The sequence below is a fragment of the Dioscorea cayenensis genome, chromosome 16 (genome assembly GCF_009730915.1).
Source record: "Dioscorea cayenensis subsp. rotundata cultivar TDr96_F1 chromosome 16, TDr96_F1_v2_PseudoChromosome.rev07_lg8_w22 25.fasta, whole genome shotgun sequence".
Lineage (NCBI taxonomy): Eukaryota > Viridiplantae > Streptophyta > Magnoliopsida > Dioscoreales > Dioscoreaceae > Dioscorea > Dioscorea cayenensis.
In genome coordinates, this window is record NC_052486.1 from 16,676,806 (window position 1) to 16,686,893 (window position 10,088).

Here is a 10,088-nt window from a genome sequence, read left to right on the forward strand (position 1 = left end):
TGATTTATCCTACCTCCTTGTTCCAAGAGTTCTTTGCGGTCAAAATAGAGTGAAATGCTAAGAGAGGAACTCCACTGGGCTTAATTTTGCAAGCAACATAGTGAAGCGTTGAAGTAATCCTTAGTGCTGGGGCTTAATTGTGACTAGGGGTCTTTTTCCTAGACCAACGGGTTAGATCTAGCTTAGAGATTGGGGTTTATCACTTGGACTCCCTAGGGCTTTATGTAACCTTGCACAGTGTGAGGCGTCGAGAGCATTCTTTTTCGCTAGGGTATAGTGTAGGGTTAGTTATGGTTGACCTTAGGTTTAGGATCATGTGTTTAAGGATCTCCACGACTTATTAAACATCCATTTAATAAGGAAAGTGTTATGGAGATCTGGACATTGGGCGAAGAATTCATAGAAAGGGAAAAGAACCTGTCCAAGAATAGTCTAATCAAGCTGAAATAGAAGTTGAAGGGTCTGATAATATGGAAAAACCGAATGAGTAGAAGTGGACACTTCAAGATTATGCTAGGCCCGTAGTTCTTGTCACGCATATTGTGCGGCCACCGATTAAATAAAATTTTGAGCTCACGCCAAGCTTCATCCAAATGTTACAGCAGTCGGCACAATTTAATGGTTTGGTCGATGAGGATCCAAACAATCACATAGATAATTTCTTGGAAGTGTGCGACATGCTCAAGATTAATGGTGTTACAGATAATGCTATCAAGTTGAGGGCCTTCCTATTCTCCTTGAAAGGGAGAGCGAAGCAATGGCTATATTCATTACCTAGAACATCGATCAGTACATGGAGGAGATTGTACGACCTTTTCTTGCCCGATATTTCCCTTCCAAAAAATCCGCGAAACTTAGGAATGAAATATCCTCTTTTGTACAAATGGAATTGGAGAATTTTTTTGAGAAATGGAATATGTTCAAGGAGCTCCTGCGGAAATGTCCTCAACATGGGTTCCCCGAGTGGATGATTATTCAGACTTTCTATAGTGGGTTGAACCCAAGCACGACGTAGCTACTTGATGCTGCAGCAGTAGGTACCTTAGAGAGCAAGACCACTGAAGAAGCCCGACATCTCATCAAAGAAATGGCCATAAATAGTTAACAGTGGAACACCAAAGATGGAAAGAAGGTAGCCATACTTCATAAGATTGATGCAGTTACCTCATTGGTGGCCCAGGTTGAGTCATTGAGCAAGAAGTTAGACATTCTAACTTCTCCTAGAGTGGGGGCCGTGACGAGTTATACAAGGTGTGGGAGAGGACATGCTCCATCCGATTGCCCAATTTCTATTGGTGGTACATCCTCAGCAGAACAAGTGGATTTTGTAGGGAATGCAATGAGAGGCCAAGGCAATCCATATAGCAACACCTACAATCCGGGTTGGAGGAGCCACTAGAACCTTTCTTGGAATAATCTAGGGCAACAAAAGATGATGGCCCCACCCAGTTCCAACAACAACAACAAGCCCGAACATGGAGAATCAAGTTTCAGGGTTAGAAAATCGATGATCGATTAAGAGAAGGCTTTGACCAAGTTTACTGCATTATTGCACAACTTAGAGAATCAAGTGGGGCAAATTGCGAACTCATTATAAGAGAGACCTCAAGGGAGCTTACCAAGTAACACAAAAACCAACCCAAGAGAACATGTGAAGGCAATCACTTTGAGAAGTGGTCGTGAAGTTGAGGGCAGGCTCCCGAGTAAGAGGACCAATATTGAAGCACCCGAGGTCGTAGAGGTTGAGGAGAGAACTAAAGGGAAAGAGGTGGCACCCCCACTTTAAAAGCCAAGAATCTCTTACCCTTCAAGATTGAGGAATGACCAAAATGATGAGCAATATAAGAAGTTCTTGGGACTATTCAAGCAATTGCACATCAATATTCTATTTGTAGAGGCGTTGTCTCAAATGCCTCATTATGCAAAGTTCCTCAAGGACCTCTTGACCAACAAGAGGAAATCGGAGGACAGTACATCTGTGATTCTAGATGCTTCATGTTCAGAGGTGTTGCATAAGAATATGCCAAACAAGAAGACGGACCCTGGAAGCTTTATCATTCCATGCAACATTGGTAATTTGGGTGAAGAAAAGGCATTGATAGATTCATTGGCTAGCATTAACGTCATGCCTTTTACTTTCTTTCTAAACCTAGCCTTGGAAGAGCCTAGGCCCACTCGGATGCCACTTTAATTGGCTGACTGAACTGTTAGGCATCATTGAAGATGTACTTATGAAAGTTGACAAGTACATTATTCCTGTGGACTTTGTAGTGTTGAATGTTGATGAGGATGTCGATGTTCCGCTGATACTTAGGAGGCTGTTCTTGCACACTTCCAAGGCTCTCATTGATATAGATGGTGGGGAGTTTACTTTATGAGTTGGTGATGAAAAGTTGACATCTACCTCGACGAAGCCATCCGATATTCTCTTGATTTTGATGATACCCTTTACTTTCTTGACACTACTGATGAGTTAATTGATGAATACGTGCAGGAAATAATGTGTCCAGACCCATATAGTGGTGTGCTAGATCAAGAGTGGAGAATGAAGAAGTCTTATCACTTGGTCTAGAAGATAAGGTGTTAACTACCCCGGGGATCATGAAGAGGATGACCCAAAAGTTGAAGCGAGCAGGAGATGCCACAATAAGTGCACCAAGGCTATTGGGGATGTACAAGCACGGAATAAGGGTGGCAAACCCTTGTGTGGTAACAAGCTCTATAACTCTCTCTACCTTGAAAAGATTATGCTCATCATGCTTTTAGGTTATCGGCAAGAGGGAAACCTTCATTTATAAGCCCCCGTAAGGTAAGAAGAGGTACTGCAAGCCTAGTGACATTAAACAAGAATTTCTTCAGAGGCAACCCAAGTCTTTACTATTTTTCTAGGTTTTAGTTTAGTACTTGCATGAATAAGAGCTTTAGTGTTGGTGTCCTAATCTTTTAAATGCTTTGCTGTGTTTTTCTCGTGAAATATTGGTGATTTCGTGTGCTTAACTATGATTGGCAAAGTTTCTTGGTCATTTGATCATTTTTTCCATGTTTCTCTGGACAGTTTTTCATAGTATAAGCAGGCTCTGAGTGTGTGTAAGTGTGCAGAAATTTTTTGCAGAGTCTGTGATTCTTTCTAAGTCATCCAAAAAAGGCACACGACTGTGTGGAATTTCCACATGGGCGTGCGTCTCCATTCAGAGCTCATCCCGAGAAGACACAGAGGCGTGTGTCTGCCCATGTGAATGGCCTTGTGACGATCACACGCCCGTGGGTGTTTTCCATATGGGCGTGTGTTTCTCGGCATAGTTCTCATACTCTATCCCGAAATGACACAGGGATTTGTGGATGCCCCTATAGATGACTCCGTGAACTCCACATGGGCATGGGCACATGCCCGTGTGAATCTCTGCAGAGAGTTCTCCTCCATCCCCAGAGCACACAGGGGCATATGAGTGCCCCTGTGAGTAACCCTGTGAGCATCCACACACCCATGTGGAATTTCCACAGGGGTGTGTGGAACACTTAGCCAAATTTTTTGGATGGACAAAGAAGCCACAAAGGCGTGTGGGTGCCCCTGTGGGTCGGGCACACGGGCGTCGGGAATTTCCACATGCCCGTGTGGATGCATTCAGAGACAGCCGGAGGCTATCCCCAGAGCATATAGGGGCGTGTGTCTGCCCCTTTGAGAGGTCCTGTGGGAGTCACACGGGTGTGAGTAATTTCCACACGCCCATGTGGATGCATAGAACATCAAGAGACGCGATTTTTCTTTAAAACCCACTCACATCTCTTCATCTTTTCACTCGAAAACACTCAAATGATGCCTCTCCTCACTCTCCTGACCCCTCACAGTCTATTTCTAGAGTTCTAGGGTTGTTTTCTGGTCGTATTCAAGGTTCTTCATCTCCATCACATCGGTAAGCCCTCATCCTCTATTTCTTTTGCCAATCTTGATTTATTTTGGTTAAACTAGTGAATGTTGCTTCGTTTTCATGATTAAATGGTTGTTGCATGCTTTAGAATAGTTTTAGAATTATTTTTACTATGTATTTCTTGGATTTTTGCATAGTGGCCGTGCAGTTTCCACGCCCCGTGGATCCACACGGGCGTGTGGAATTTCCACATGACCGTGTGGATTTCTGTAATATTGATTTCTTAAAATTGTTTGATTGATTCTTCTATAATTCTTGTAGATATGGCTCCTAGAACAAAGGATGTTGCCGGCAAGCATCCAAGAGAAGCATCTCCTGAGCCAGAACATATAGAGTTTGCTATCCCCGAGCACCATGCTGGTTTGAGCGACTTTCAAAGCTTAAGTTTGGTCAGACGCAGTTCCCAGATTTGAGTGCTATCAGGGAGATCAAGTTAGGGGATGACTTGGCCGGTGAGTTTGATGAAATACTTTCGATCGGTAGTTAGCGGTGTTTATGGTTGATTAGAGAGCCAGCTATCAGCATGTTGACATTGGAGATACTCGCCTCATTCGTGTTTGACCGGTCTTACAGTAGTTTCAATAGTATTGACGCCATACAGTCCAGGCATTTGGACAATATCATAGTATGAGCATCACACAGTTTTCAGTCAGACTGGGTTTGTACGATGAGGCGTTTACAGATACTAAGGAGTACAATCGACTATCGACCGATTATCCAGGTAGCTTGACTCTTGAGAGAGCATTGACAAGATCCCCTTGCTTATATCCCGCAAGTGCACGGGTTTGTCGAAGTAATAATCCCGGGTGAGCGGGGTCGAATCCACAGGGAGTAGGGAGTAAAGAAACTTAATTTGATTCTTAGCTATGTGAAGTATCAATAATGATAAGTGTGGTAATGATTCAATTCTCAGAAATTAAAAGCAACAAGTAAGAGAGCAAAAGTAAGGAGGAGGCAAGGCAATCGATAAAGATGGGGTACTCGGATGATGCTTCACCTAGGATAATCGCTTCAAGTGCAAGAACTCTCTATTATGTTTCCTAATCAATGCAATGGTGAGTCGTGGAAATCCTTACATACATAGTCCCAAATCTAAGGTCAACTATGCCTAACTCTATACATGTCCCGGAGGAGAAATCGAACAATCTCAACACCTCGCACTCGCATAGAGTTTCAATGAGCTCTAGGGATTCCAAGTGATAAATCTCTTCCTAGATTTAGACCTAACCCTTTGGTCCAGGCGGAAGGTCCCTAGCCACAATTAAGCCCTAGATACTAAGATCACCTCAACGCTTCACTCCATTGCACGAAAACTAGGCCCCAGCGGAGGTTCTTCCCTTAGACCATTCACTCTATTATGGTCGCAAAGAACTCGAGGAACGGAGGTAGAATCTATCACGTCGGAGGGGAAAGGGGATGCTCCTGTACCTCTCGACTAACCCTCTCAACCCTCTCCAACCTAGCTTTGTCTAACGCTCGTGGTGTGTCACTCACTCACAAAGTTACCAACAAGAACTCTCAACCCTAGTGTCACTCTAGGGGAAATGTTCATACAATCAAGCATTCAAGGTTGGAACTCACAATAAGCTTCAATTTATTGAAAGCATGATAAGTGCTTGTGCGATATGAATGCGAAGTATTCATTCCTTATGTTGAGCATTACTTTTCTCAGTTTTTTACATTAATATGTGTGTTTTTATGTTACTTTTATGCAGGTAGGATTGTGAGGCCGAGTATGAAGGAAATGGGCCAATGTGGATCATAATGCACCTATTTTGGAGGAGATCTTGCTAAGGTTCAAACGCGAAGACATAGGACAGGTGTGAGATGCTAGAGTGTGTGCCAACCTCCTCGCATTCGAGTGAGTACATCCATTTGGAGGGGCACAAAGGCAGGCACACTCGAGCATTCCGTCTTATGCATACAAGAACAAGAACCCCACCAACATATATATCATTGAAGAAGCAAGTGATTCACGGCGTGAGCGTGTGCCCGCTTTGCGTTACCCCGATGAAAGTATGGAATTGGGAAGTTATTCGGTCGAAGACGTAGCAGACCTTGTTCACGGACGGCCGAGAAATCGGAGAAAGCGAGAATCAACACGGGCGTGTGGAAATTATCCACGCCCGTGTGGAAATTCCACACGGGCGTGTACCGTCCCACGCCCGTGGAGTTGCCCGATTCCAGCCCTATTTAAAGCCGATTCAGCCCCGATTTTACTATTCTTTTCTGCATCTTTCCCCAACTTGCGAGAGGGCTTCTGTTAGGTAATATCACAAAAATCAAACAACATTAAAAGGGCATGCGTAAGCAATAATATATTTGCGATATATATTCTAATTGTTCTAATGAGCACCGCAATTTAATTAAAAGATCCTAGAAAATTACCTCTTAATGATTTTCTTTCTTTTGATGCGCTGAACTTATCTCTCGGATTGTCGTAGATCTCCTAGCACCGAACGAAAGTTCCACGCCTCTAGATCACACGCCGGAATTAAGAGACAATCTCCTCTTCTTCTCCAAATAGCGGCTAGCGTTAGAGAGGAAGAGAGAGCTAGGGGATTTTCTCACTAGAGAATTAATTGAGTTGAGTCTATAGTTGGAGAGGAGTCATATTTATAGAAACTTCATAAAACATGATAAACATTATTCAATTATGAGTTCTATTCGAAATATGAACCTTAATAATATGATAAACATCATTCAATTATGAAATCCTATTCAAAATATGAACCTTCATAATATGATAAACATTACCATAGAAGTTCTATTAGAAATATGAGTCCTAATCTAACTAAAACCACTTTTATCTTTGAGTCCTCATAATTTTGATTATCCATTCGACTCCATCGAATTTAAATCAAAATTTAAACTTAAGATAAAAACCCTAGACTAATTTACAATTTCACCCATCCCATGAAGTAAAATTATAAATTGACAATTTTACCCCTGTACTCAAAACGAGATTGATTCTTTATCCCTTTAAGCGTGACTCCCTAGGTTCGTTCCGATTGGCAATGGAAGGATACCAAAGGACGTGGGTGACACCTAGCCAGCTTTGTGGCCCCACGTCGTAGCCCAATTGAACACGAATGAATAGATCATTACGAACCTTTCTGATTATGATTACCATATCTGTATAAACCTTTCGTTCTTATATCCCAACTGAGTGAGAGCCATGGTAATTGTCAAACTCACTGAACTCGATCACATGCAAATAACTATAGTAGGGTGAGATTACCAAACTACCCTTCGTGTCCCACACGACTAGTTTGATCGCCTTGGCCAAGGTCTTCTAATCTCACATACTTATAGTCGCATAGGATACTGACTCGTTTACTTCCGAGAGAGCAGATTCCTTTTTGGTGATCACTCTGCAACTGCTACCGCCCGACATAGTCGTACTTCAAGGTCGGCCCTACCAAAAGGTAGACCCGAGGCCTAACAACTCTAGTAACGGACTAGGCGTCACAGAGTACATTGTGATCATGATACCTCGGGTCTAAGGTCCACTCATATGATCATAACCAACAATCCCAATCATTGATCGTCAAAGAGTAAAAACCCATGTGATTGGATTGTTGCGAGTTATGTTCGAATACACCAATTCCCAATGATGCATTTATGGCATATGCTCCCACTATTCCATAGTGTTCAACTAGCACTCTTTGTCAAAGTATATGTTATACAAATCCTTGTGAACCTCTAATGCCCAATTAAAGGTTCTCCGATTTGCGAACTATTTAGGTGTGTAAGTACCAAACCCTTCTAGTGCTCTCCTCTTTATTCCACAAAGAATAGAAGTTTTAACTTAATACACATGGACTATAATACTCAAAACTAATTATAATGCCATCATAAGATTTATATGAATATCAAAATAAATGCCTACTAAATAAGAATGTATAATACAAATGAAATGCCCTAATACAAGTATCCTCGTTGGCATTCGAGGGCATAATCCTAACAATCTCCCACTTGTACTCAATGCCAACCAATATGGTATCTTACACCCATCTTCTCAAGATGTCGATCTAGCACGGCTTGTGATAGTGGCTTGGTGAGTAGGTCAGCTAAGTTATCTGCTGAGGCTATTTTCTGCATGGCTATGTCGCCTCTTCCAACGATCTCTCGAATGATGTGGTACCGCCGTTTAATATGTTTGGATTTGCTATGAGACCTTGGTTCCTTGGCTTGTGCTATTGCTCCATTATTGTCACAATAAAGTGATAATGGGAGCTTCACACTTGGAACTACCTAAAGTTATATCAAGAACTTCTTAATCCAAACAGCTTCTTTCGCAGCCTCCAAAGCAGCCACATATTCAGCCTCAGTGGTGGAGTCTGCAATGGTGCCTTGCTTTGAACTCTTCCAGCTTACTGCTCCACCGTTGAGAGTGAATACAAACCCTGAAGTGGATTTCCGATCATCAACATCAGACTGGAAATTTTGAATCTGTGTAACCATCCACTCTTAACTCTCCATTTCCATAAATCAGAAGCATATCTTTAGTCCTTCTCAAGTACTTTAGAATACACTTCACAGCTATCCAATGCTCCTTCCCTGGGTTAGCCTGGAACCGACTTACAACGGTGACAGCGTACGCAATATCCGGTCTTGTACACAGCATGGCATTCATCAGACTACCCACTGTAGAGGCATAGGGTATCATACTTTTCTCTTTTCTTTCCTCCTCATCCTGAGGACTCATAGACTTGGAGAGATGAACTCCATGCCTCACAGGTAGAAGTCCTTTCTTAGAGTTTTCCATCCCGAATCGCTTCAAGACTTTCTCTAAGTAAAGGACTTGGGAAAGCCCCATCTTTCTATTCACTCTATCCCGGTAGATGCGAATTCCAAGGACATATGTGGCTTCTCCCAAGTATTTCATGGAGAATGTGCTTGAAAGCCAAGATTTGACTGAAGTTAACATACCTATATCATTCCCAATGAGCAGAATATCATCTACATACAATACCAAGAATGATATCTTGCTCCCACTAACCTTCTTATAGACACACGGTTCATCTTCATTCTTTATGAAGCCAAAAGTTTTAACAACTTCATTAAAACGAAGATTCCAATTGCGAGAGGCCTGCTTATGTCCATAAATAGACCTATTAAGCTTACACACCTTATGAGAGTCAGCCTCAGATACAAAACCCTTGGGCTGTTCCATGTTGATTTCCTCCTCGAGGTATCCATTTAGGAACGCAGTCTTGACATCCATCTGCCAAATCTCGTAATCCAAGTATGTGGCTATCGCAAGCAAAATTCTGATGGATTTGATCATAGCTACTGGAGAAAAGGTTTCCTCATAGTCAATGCCCTCATTTTGACTATACCCTTTCTCCACTAGTCTGGCCTTATAGGTATCCACCTTGCCATCCGGACCAATCTTTCTCTTATAGATCCACTTGCACCCTATAGGAACTATCCCTTTGGGGCAATCTATTAGAGTCCAAACTTGGTTCGAATACATCGAATCCATCTCTGCTTGCATAGCAAGTTGCCACATTGCAGAGTCCGCATCCATCATTGCTTGATCATAAGTAGAAGGATCATCTCCATAGTTCCCTTCTGCTACCGCATACAAATTATGCTCTCCTTGTAGTAGATTACCATATCTCTCTTGTGGTCGAGATACTCTACTAGATCATCGCAAAAGTGGTTGTGTCACAATAGGTTCAGTTCGTTGTTCTTGAACAATGATTCCTCGTGTTTTCGCTTTTGTTCACTCGGAACAATTAATCTACCCGCTCCACCTTCTCGAATGAATTCGTCTTCCAAGAAGTGGGCTTGTAAAAGCTACACAATTCATTGATCATCATGCAGGTAGAAGAGGTATCCCATCGAATCCTCCGGGTAACCAACATAACGCCCTTTTAAGGATCTCACCTCTAGCTTTTCAACTTTAGTCTTCTTGACATAGGCTGGGCATCCCCAAATTTTAATGTGTTTAAAACTTGGTTTTCTTCCCTTCCACATTTCATCGCGGGGTCTTAGGGATGGACTTAGAGGGACATCTGTTCAAGATGTGTGCGGCAGTGAGAAGCGCATGACCCCACAATGAAATAGGCAGATCGTGTAGCTAAGCATACAACGCAACCATGTCCAACAAGGTTCGATTTCTACGCTCGAGCTACCCCATTTAATCGAGGC

At 42.5% G+C, this 10,088-nt stretch overlaps 1 non-coding gene across 1 annotated transcript; it reads right to left on the minus strand.

The window, feature by feature from the left end:
- Positions 1-850: 850 nt before the first annotated feature.
- Positions 851-957, minus strand: LOC120279688. The gene has a single exon (XR_005541995.1). It is a non-coding gene; the product is annotated as a small nucleolar RNA R71 (small nucleolar RNA).
- Positions 958-10,088: the final 9,131 nt, after the last annotated feature.